This window comes from Oryzias melastigma, linkage group LG19, assembly GCF_002922805.2.
Source record: "Oryzias melastigma strain HK-1 linkage group LG19, ASM292280v2, whole genome shotgun sequence".
Taxonomy (NCBI): domain Eukaryota; kingdom Metazoa; phylum Chordata; class Actinopteri; order Beloniformes; family Adrianichthyidae; genus Oryzias; species Oryzias melastigma.
The window spans coordinates 11,466,056-11,474,679 of record NC_050530.1 but is presented as its reverse complement, the minus strand read 5'-3'; the positions used below and the strand labels follow the sequence as shown (position 1 = coordinate 11,474,679).

General features: G+C 38.8%; 1 protein-coding gene across 3 annotated transcripts in view; it reads left to right on the top strand.

Moving 5' to 3' along the window:
* Positions 1-8,624, top strand: part of LOC112154294 (zinc finger MIZ domain-containing protein 1) — a 99,902-nt gene that overhangs the window by 80,389 nt on the left and 10,889 nt on the right. The window contains exon 1 of one of the 3 annotated variants that reach the window (XM_036217054.1): positions 1-126. The exons of the other annotated variants lie outside the window; for them this stretch is intronic. The gene's annotated coding sequence lies outside the window, so the exon portion shown is untranslated. The remainder of the gene's footprint in view (positions 127-8,624) is intronic. 3 annotated transcript variants of the gene reach the window in all.

The window sequence follows — 8,624 nt, the reverse complement described above, 5'->3', positions numbered from 1 at the left end:
CTCCCGTTCTCCCCTTCTGGCAAAGTGGCTGTGGCTGCTTCTGTGTGATGTGTGTATTGGGAGAGCAAGCAATGGATCACTAGACAGAAAGAGAAGATACATCAATAACAGCTGCATACATCCGAGGTGAGGAGATAAGCATTTGGTTCTCTTCCTCTCACTTTTTGCCTATCCTCCCACCCCCTCTGCCTCTCCCCCCTCCTCCCCCCTCTCTGCATTTTAACCCTTTTGCTGCTGCATAGCCCGGCTCCAGGTTGAGGTGAATCATGTGCAACGTTACCTGCCTTCTTTCTTCCTCTCGCGGCTCTTAGTGCTGTGTAAGGTTTCTTTTCTTTTTCTAACAGCTTATCCCTGTTTTTTTTCCTCCTCTCGTTGTCTCTGGGGTATTTGTTGCTTGAGTGCAAAGAAATCGGTGGCAAGTACAGCAGGAGCCCATTAGCAGTGACTCCATCTGTGATTGGTTTTTGCCTGCGAAACAGAGAGAGCAGCCATGAATAATTGATGCGTATTGTGCAGGCAGTCACTGGACACGCAGGGAGAGAAGAGAGGAAAACAGAGACAAGCTGCTGCCCTGAGACACTGAGGGAGATGAGGAGGAGAAGGAGGGAGGGGAGGGAGAGGAAGAGTGTTTTAAGGATGAGAGGAAGGTAGGAGGGATGGAGAGAGGGAGCTTTAAAACAGCTGCTAGCTTCAGTCGTGCAGAGATTGCTGCATTGCCTTTGTTCTGCAGTTGCAGATTCCCGATCAGAAGTCGTGGAGGGGGGGGATAAATAGGCGAGGACATTGCTTGGTTGAAGTGTGGGTGGCATTTGAGGCATGGAGGGGTGAGGAGGGGTCTGTGCAACTGTCAGTGGGACAAAGCTGCAGAAGTGTGGGCTGTCAGGTGTTTAAAGGGGGTGTTTTCAGAGGAAAGGTGGATGGAGCTGCTGGGAGAGAGGCCACATTCACTGCAAAGACATTCAACATATTTTACATGGTTTTACTAATTCTGATCTCTATTCTCAAAATCTGCAAAGTAGAAATCTCATAAAGAGCTAGAAATAAGGAAATTAATTAAAATTATTTGGTTTCATACTCTTGACAATTAAAAAAAAACTTTTTTTAAGACTCAAGAAAATGCATTAATTCAATTTTGATTATGTTATTTTAAAGTTCAATAAATGTTGGCAAGTTAATAGTTTTTTTTTTTTTTGAGAAATAAAAATGCAGATTTTAGTTCCAAGATTAGGTTTAGATTTTATGAGGATTCATTTAAATGGTTTAAACTGGGCAATTTCCATTTAAAACACAAGTTTTTTTTTGTCACTGTAATCAATTAACGTACAGTTAAGTACATAAAAGCTTAAAAAATACAACCTCTTTTCTAAGAACCAGCAAAAAGTACTTATGATGACATTGAATTTGACGTATCTAACAGATATCTTACATCTGCTGTGAAACTCCTAATTTCTAAATTTCTTGTTAAGTAAATTTACTTGCTGCATGGACAGATAATTTGACTACTTTCTAGTGATTTTCTTCATAAGATTAGTGGTCAGACGAAGGGCTCGGTGGGGCAAGATACTAAAGACTATAACAACAGAAAGGGGGTTGACTGTGTTCGCCTGACGGTGGTGCAACAGCGGACTGCAGCCTTTGACCCACTTTGAGCTCACACGAAGGGTCGAAGTGGCCTTGATTATCTCTGGGAGTTGCTCCGACCTACTTGAAGTGGCGTTTTCCACAAGGCTCTCTCCCTAAGCGCCAGCAGACAGGCTCTGCAGAGACCTCCTCTCACCCAGGAATTCACTGGCGTCCCTCATGTTCCAAGTTTTGAATAGTTGCAACATGCTTTTTTAAAATCAATCTTTAAATTTGAAACTTTTAAGCTAATTTTCTCCCTTTTCAAGGCTTTTTTTTAGTAAGTTTGAAACTCCTTTTTTTTAAAGCAGTTTCACTTCAATAACCAAGCACTTTCTGTTTTACACTTTAGGCATCATTGAAGTTTATGACAAAACTATTGTTTTTACTGTTTATACTCCAATGTCACCAAGGCAACATTATTATCTGAGAGGCAATGTTTGGAAAACAAACCAAAGAAGGGATTTTTTGTTCAGCTACAAACTGAGTCCTCCGTTTGGGCAATAACTCAAATCATTTTTCCTCCCTTTAATGTGTCTGTGGGACGATTCTCGACATGCACAAACAGAAGGAGTTTTGCAACAGGGAGTGTTTGTGTGGATTTGTCTGGCTAGCTGTGGAGCGACTGCCTACTTTCAACCAACTATTCATTACTGTTATTCTGTCAGCTTAAACGGATCTCTCCAGTTCTGGTTTGCACGTGTTTTTCTACTGAGACATAGTGTCTGTTTGAAGAGCTCTTTGAAATAAAGTTTCAATTTGTATCACTTGCATGATAAAGTCTCTTGTTGATATCACATGTAAATTTAGCAGACACGTTTCGCACGCCATTTGTGTGACTTTAGTCCTTATTTTAACTTCACTAGTTGCCAGTTTAAAACAAAATTTACCCACATTTCTGGCCAGCAGAATCTAAATTTAAAGTAGTCCTAAACACATCAGCAAAAGAGTCTGTGACTTTTTTTTCTTTTCGAAAATATGTCTTTTTTCAACATATTCAGCAGAATGATATGCTTCATCTCATGTGAAGAGATGTTTGGAGAGATTTGGGAACTCCCTCATGAATCCTGTTCACAGTTTGTTGTGAGTTCCTGCAGCACCACGACTTACAAGCTGCAGATCACAGATTGGTTCAGCAAATGTTCTCCTCACTGAAATATGTGAGTTGTCCCCCCCAAAACAGTGTGTCAGATTTCCTTAAAGTCTGTGTCACTCTGCAGTGATCCCTCCTGGACTTTTATTTTGCCAGACTGTGACATGCTTAAAACAAGTCATTCAAGTTTCCTCTTTTTTTTTTTTTTTTTAAATATGTCTTCTGTTTATTAATGAGGTCCGAGAGCAAAAAATAAATTATTTCAGTTATTTTAATAAGAATAGCATTATGAATATGTCCATATTTTGCAACAAATGTATGATAAGTACCACAAAAATAATGTTATTACATAAAAGGTGTACAAGAAAATACATAAAAAACTAAACAGGCAGTTGTTAAATATTTGGTATTGTACCACTACTAAGATGCTTATTTAAATTTAGAACCGCACTTTGTAAAAATTCTATTTAAATGTACTACATGTATACTTACTTTTTACTGAGAGTGGTAGCAATATACTTGAAGTTTACTTTTTATATATCATCTATATATTGTAAGCTTAAAATGTAGTAATTTAATCTAAAATAAATTTTCAGTTAGTATACTTTCTAAACTAAAATATTAGTTAAATTATTAAAAGTATATTTTTATTGTGTAATTTTTAATCCTTTTTATGTTTTTTATTTTTCTTAAAAAAGTCATTCACCTGCTTTGTGTTTCTGATAAATATTAAACATCCCAGGATGTGCCATACATAAAAAAAAACAAATATATTTATCGCTAGAAAACATGTATTCTTAAACTACATTAAAAGTTTATTAAAATAATGTTATCTTGATTCCTTATTTCCATGTGGTGCGACTTATTTAAAAAGAGGAGCGCTTTGTGTTGAAATCCTAAACTGTTGCACATATGGATGCATCTAATGAGCCCTGAAGGGGGCCAGAACCAGCCCCCACCAGAACCAGCCCCTGATTCTTCCAGTGTCTGTTTCACCGTGGGAAGGTCACAGGTGAATCAGCCATGACACTGCCCAGCACCCTGAGGTGGGATCTCCGGACGCATCTGCTCTGTGCCTAATTAGTACGATGGCAGACAGAAGCTTAAAGCCGGGCCTTTGTTATTGGCCTGTTGCGTTCGGAGATAGTCCTGTCGTTGGAAATGGTGTCTTTGCCCATCTGATAATCCGTCTGGACGTGGTTGCAAAGGCCAAACTCCTTAAAAATAAACATTGAAAAATATTACCAACCAGATTTGAGCTAAATTTGCTTCTTTTGAATTCAAATTCAATATCTAAATCCTTCAACAAATAAAGGAAAAACAATTATTCTGTAACAAATAAATTATTGATTTGTGCATTTATTTTTAAAAATGCTAAACTGAAAAGTTAAATAGAAAACCATCTGATGAACATTGAAAACCTTTTAAGCGTTGACCTTTACCACTTTAACAGACTGTTGTCATATTCCAGCTCATTAATAAATGAAGGTTTGGAAACAGTTTTCATCCAATCAGCTTCCCGGAGCCAGAACAGAGCCACAGTGACAGACTAATGAACCAATGTCGGTCTGCTGAGAACTTTTGGCTTTAAAACCAAGAATTAAGCCTCAGCAGGGGGGAGAAAACTCAACAGATTTCACCTTTTTTTGCCTCTACAGACTGAATAGCTGGCTTGTTTCTTAGGGAATTGTTGCTCACACTAAAGGAGGTCTTGTATTTTCTTTAAAAATAGTTTCTACAATTAGATCTGCAATAAGATTTTGGCCTGTATTTTATGTTTTTGTCTTTGGAGATCACTGATTCATCACATAAATAAGTTTTCTCCACTTATATATAAGGATGGATATTTTACTATTAATTTAAAGTGTCTTAAAGTGGAAATGAACTTTAATCCATTTATTTTTTTGCATTTTTCTACTGTTTCCTGCTTGCTTCCACATGGCCACATATGCTTTGTAGCCTCAGTAAAACCTCTCTTGGCACAAATCCAGTCTTCCCCCTCCTTCTCCCAGGATGGACATGGCAAGACATTGTGGCCATGTGGCCAGCAGGAGGCTGTATTTAAGCTGGAGCTCCTCTGAAATGGGCCATAAAACCGAGCCAGCAAGTCTGGCTCCCTGTGAGGCAGCAGGCCTGAGTAGTCTCTAAACGGACCTCATAGAAGTGATAATGCGGGAGAGAAGCTCATCTGATCAGTGACTAAGAGAAGAGTCTTCTGAATCTGTGTTGCTCAAAGTCACAGTGTTTCAAAAACTTTACAGAATTTTTCTACTAAACAAAGTTGCTCCGCCGTGCCTCATAGGTGCTCCCAGTATCCAGGGACACCCGGCCTTCCTAGACTCTCTTATTTTAATTGACTTTGGCCTGCAGCAGGCTTGTGTCCATTCAGAGCTTTCTGTGCAGACAGAGCAGAGGGAGGTAGTGAAGGGCAGAGTGTGAATAGAGCCCCCTCAGAAAGTGAAGAGTGCAGCTCACTGGAGCTGTTGTTGTTAGTTTTCTCATGCTCTTTGTTCTCCTTTCAGCGCTCCTGGCTGAATGTCTTCAAACAAGCTGTTTGGAGGTTGTGATTTTTTTGACGAGGGGGGAGTGATTAGAGCAAAAAAAAAAAAAAATGTAACTCCAATGTTACAGTTGGTCTGGGAATAAAGTGAAGATGTGATTTGAACCTGATGGGGTTTTTACATGAACGTTGATGGCCAAGCCATGTGGGAGGGAGGTCAGGGTTGACAGGGGAGCAGGTGTCTGTCAGAGCACAAGAAGAGATTTGGGGGGGACAACCATTCTAAGTATCTCTCATTTTTTCCAGGAAACTGCCACGAAAGAGAGACAAAACTGGAGGTTTTCCAAAAGGCTACAGGTTTTCTCCTCTAACTCAACTTATAATTAGCTTTTATTTGTTTTGAGGTGCTGAAAATCAGGGATAAACAATAACATCTGGTCAATATTGACACGAACAGTTAATTATTGATGAAAGTTTCTGTCGATAAGTCTTGCTGATGTTGTTCTGCTTTCAATTCACAGACGAAATAACAGTGAACACATTAGCAAGAGACACGTTAGCCGAGTTTTGACACTTGCCATATTTTACTGACTATAAACTAGAGTATAAAAAAAAATCTTATACACTGGAGTAAAAGTTGCACTTTTGGGAGAAATTAAATTTTATTTAACAAAGTACAAAAACAAATATATCATCTTGGGAGGCAGATAACAGAATAGATAACAGTAATAGACTGAACATATGAATCCTCAGGAGGAATGGAATTGGTGCAACATATGGTCAATTATTAAGATACTCTTATCATAACGAACATGCTTACAAGTCAACTGTTTATTGTGGGGGATACGTTCCATAAATAACTCAGTATAAGTGAAATCTGCAAAGTTTTATTACAGATATCTTAAGGCTGTAAAGTCCGTCACTACACTCTTTCTCTTTAAACACATTTTCACACGTTTCTCTCAAAGTTCAAACCTTCATAGAAAAATAGTCCAGAATAAAAACAAGCATCTAATCACCATGAAGATTTATGATTTACTCTTGCAAGTTGCACCTGCCATGTCTCTGCACAGAAGGCTTGGTAGCCAATCAGGACTCAGAACAGTGCTAAAAAATTTATGCAAATTTATGCTAAAAAAAAATAAATAAGCGAAACAGCAAGAAACCACTGTAAATCACTTTAAATCACTAAATTCATTGAGTGCTTCATCGTCTTTGTCAGTTTTGAACAACCCTGTTGAGGCCGGGGCTTCTTACGTCATTGTGACAACCAACCATGGTATCCCCTACACAATACATGTAATACAGTCAAATATGTACATTTAAGACTATATGAGACAAAGACAAAGACCGCAGCCAATGTGAGCCATCTGTGGGCCAAGGGTAAGTCGCATTCCCACCCAAACTTTCCAAAAAAACTGCAATTTATACTCAAAAAAATACTGTAGTTTATCTGTTTGCACATTCTAAACTACAGATACTTTCAGGATTTTTACTCACCTCTGCAAGCTTACTTGTTGCACCAACATTGGCTCAGTTTCCAGCAAACAGCTTAAAGAAGAGTCCATCCACAATCAATGGACAGAGTGAACGGCTGTCACAGAAAACAGGAGTAACACGTCGGGGTCAGAGCGGCTCAGCTGTACAAATAAACCTGGCAAAAGAAAATGTTCTCGAGGTAGAAAACCACAAAACATCAAACCCGTTTACTTTATTATTTACTTTAGTTTCCTTTGTGGTTGGGCTGTGGTTAAAAGTGAAACCTTGAGCAGATTAAATTTACTTTATTTTGAACTGAATTGCCCTCTTGTGTTTAATGTAGTTTTAACTTACATTTTAGCTTGTTTTTGACTTACTTTGACACAATGTTATATCCTCAAAAAACAGTTAAAAAAATTAAGACATCAAATATATGCTAAATATTCTATTTTTATTAAAAATATAATTTAAATTAAGGAAATTTTGCAACTCCAGTAAAAAAAAAATCTATCTTCGTTAGATCTTCTAAGTTGATCAAATCTGCCACGTTTACCAACTAATACTTTGTAAATACAGGGGACTTTAGCGTGAATATGAAATTATTGTTAAGATAGGATTTTAAAGTGTCACGTTCAGTCAACACTAACTGCATTATCTCTCTAAGTGTCTAAACACGCAGACTGTCTTCTCTAATTAAAGCTTCAATAGATTTGGCCCATTGTGATGCGTACTATTGTCTGTAGTTCATTAGACTGACATCAAATGTCTCTAATAACTTCACCGTGATAATATTTTTCTGTTTGTTTAATATTAGAACACAAAATTGAACATTTTGGTTTAAATAATTGCTTAGTTTGAGGATCATAAATCTGCTATTAGCAGCATTTGGTGAAATTTTCTAAAAATTAACCAAAAAAAATTTTGATATCCAAAGAAATCCAGATTATGGGTATTTTATGCTATTTTAATAAAATTTTACACATTTAATAAACAGAATGCTTGTTTTTTTGTTATTCTGAGGAAGTGAGTTTTTTTTAATAATGAGAGCAAAGCAGATTATCTCTCTGCCCCCCTGCAGAAGTGCGGCGGGTGGAGGTATCATCATTGGACGGAGCATTGAACAACTGTCAGGGATGCAGTACGTGTCATTTGTCATGTCTCCCCGGGGCTTTATGACAGCATGGGAGGCTGGAAGCGACGGACCCAGCCACTGACCCACCCATCTAGTCCCAGTAGATGTGTTTACCCCCCATTCGCCATGGTTGACCATCAGGCCAGGCAGCTGAGCACCAGAATATCAATACGGCTCAGACTCAGTCGTGCCCCTGGGGGTATCCACCAGGCAGGCGCGATAGCCCCCTCTTCTTGTGGAAGAAAAGGACTCTGCCAGGGAATCCAGTGTAAACATGGCAAAAAAAATGCCTCAAACGCCAGTTTTTACTCCAGACAATACTTGGGACAATTATCTGCCGTTTTGGCTCCACCCAGGAGGACAGATGAGTCCTTTGGAAGAGAAGCGTTTGTTTAGTGCTCATCATCTGTCCTCAGTGAAATGTTCAGTTGGAGGTGAAAAACAGCTTTCACATTTATCTTGTGAAGGCCTCACCTTTAAACAGGCTCTTTATTAAAATCAGGATGGAGTGATCATTCTGCTGCGTCTCCTCTTGTTTTCCTTCATGTGTTCAATGTATTGACATTTTTCGGCTCTATTTGTTTTATCCTCCTGCGGCTGTTGATGCGGAGGATGGCGCCTGCTTCGCCAGAGGGCCTCGCCATGGCGTAGCGAGGGGATAAATTGCAGAGACATGTTTATCAACATGACGAAGTGCAGGTTACCCCTTGTTGGAGGAGAATAATGGGACCTAATTGAGCTGTAACATGCTGGCTGGTTGCCAGGCTCTTCAATTGAAAACTCTCCATCAGAAGGGGTCT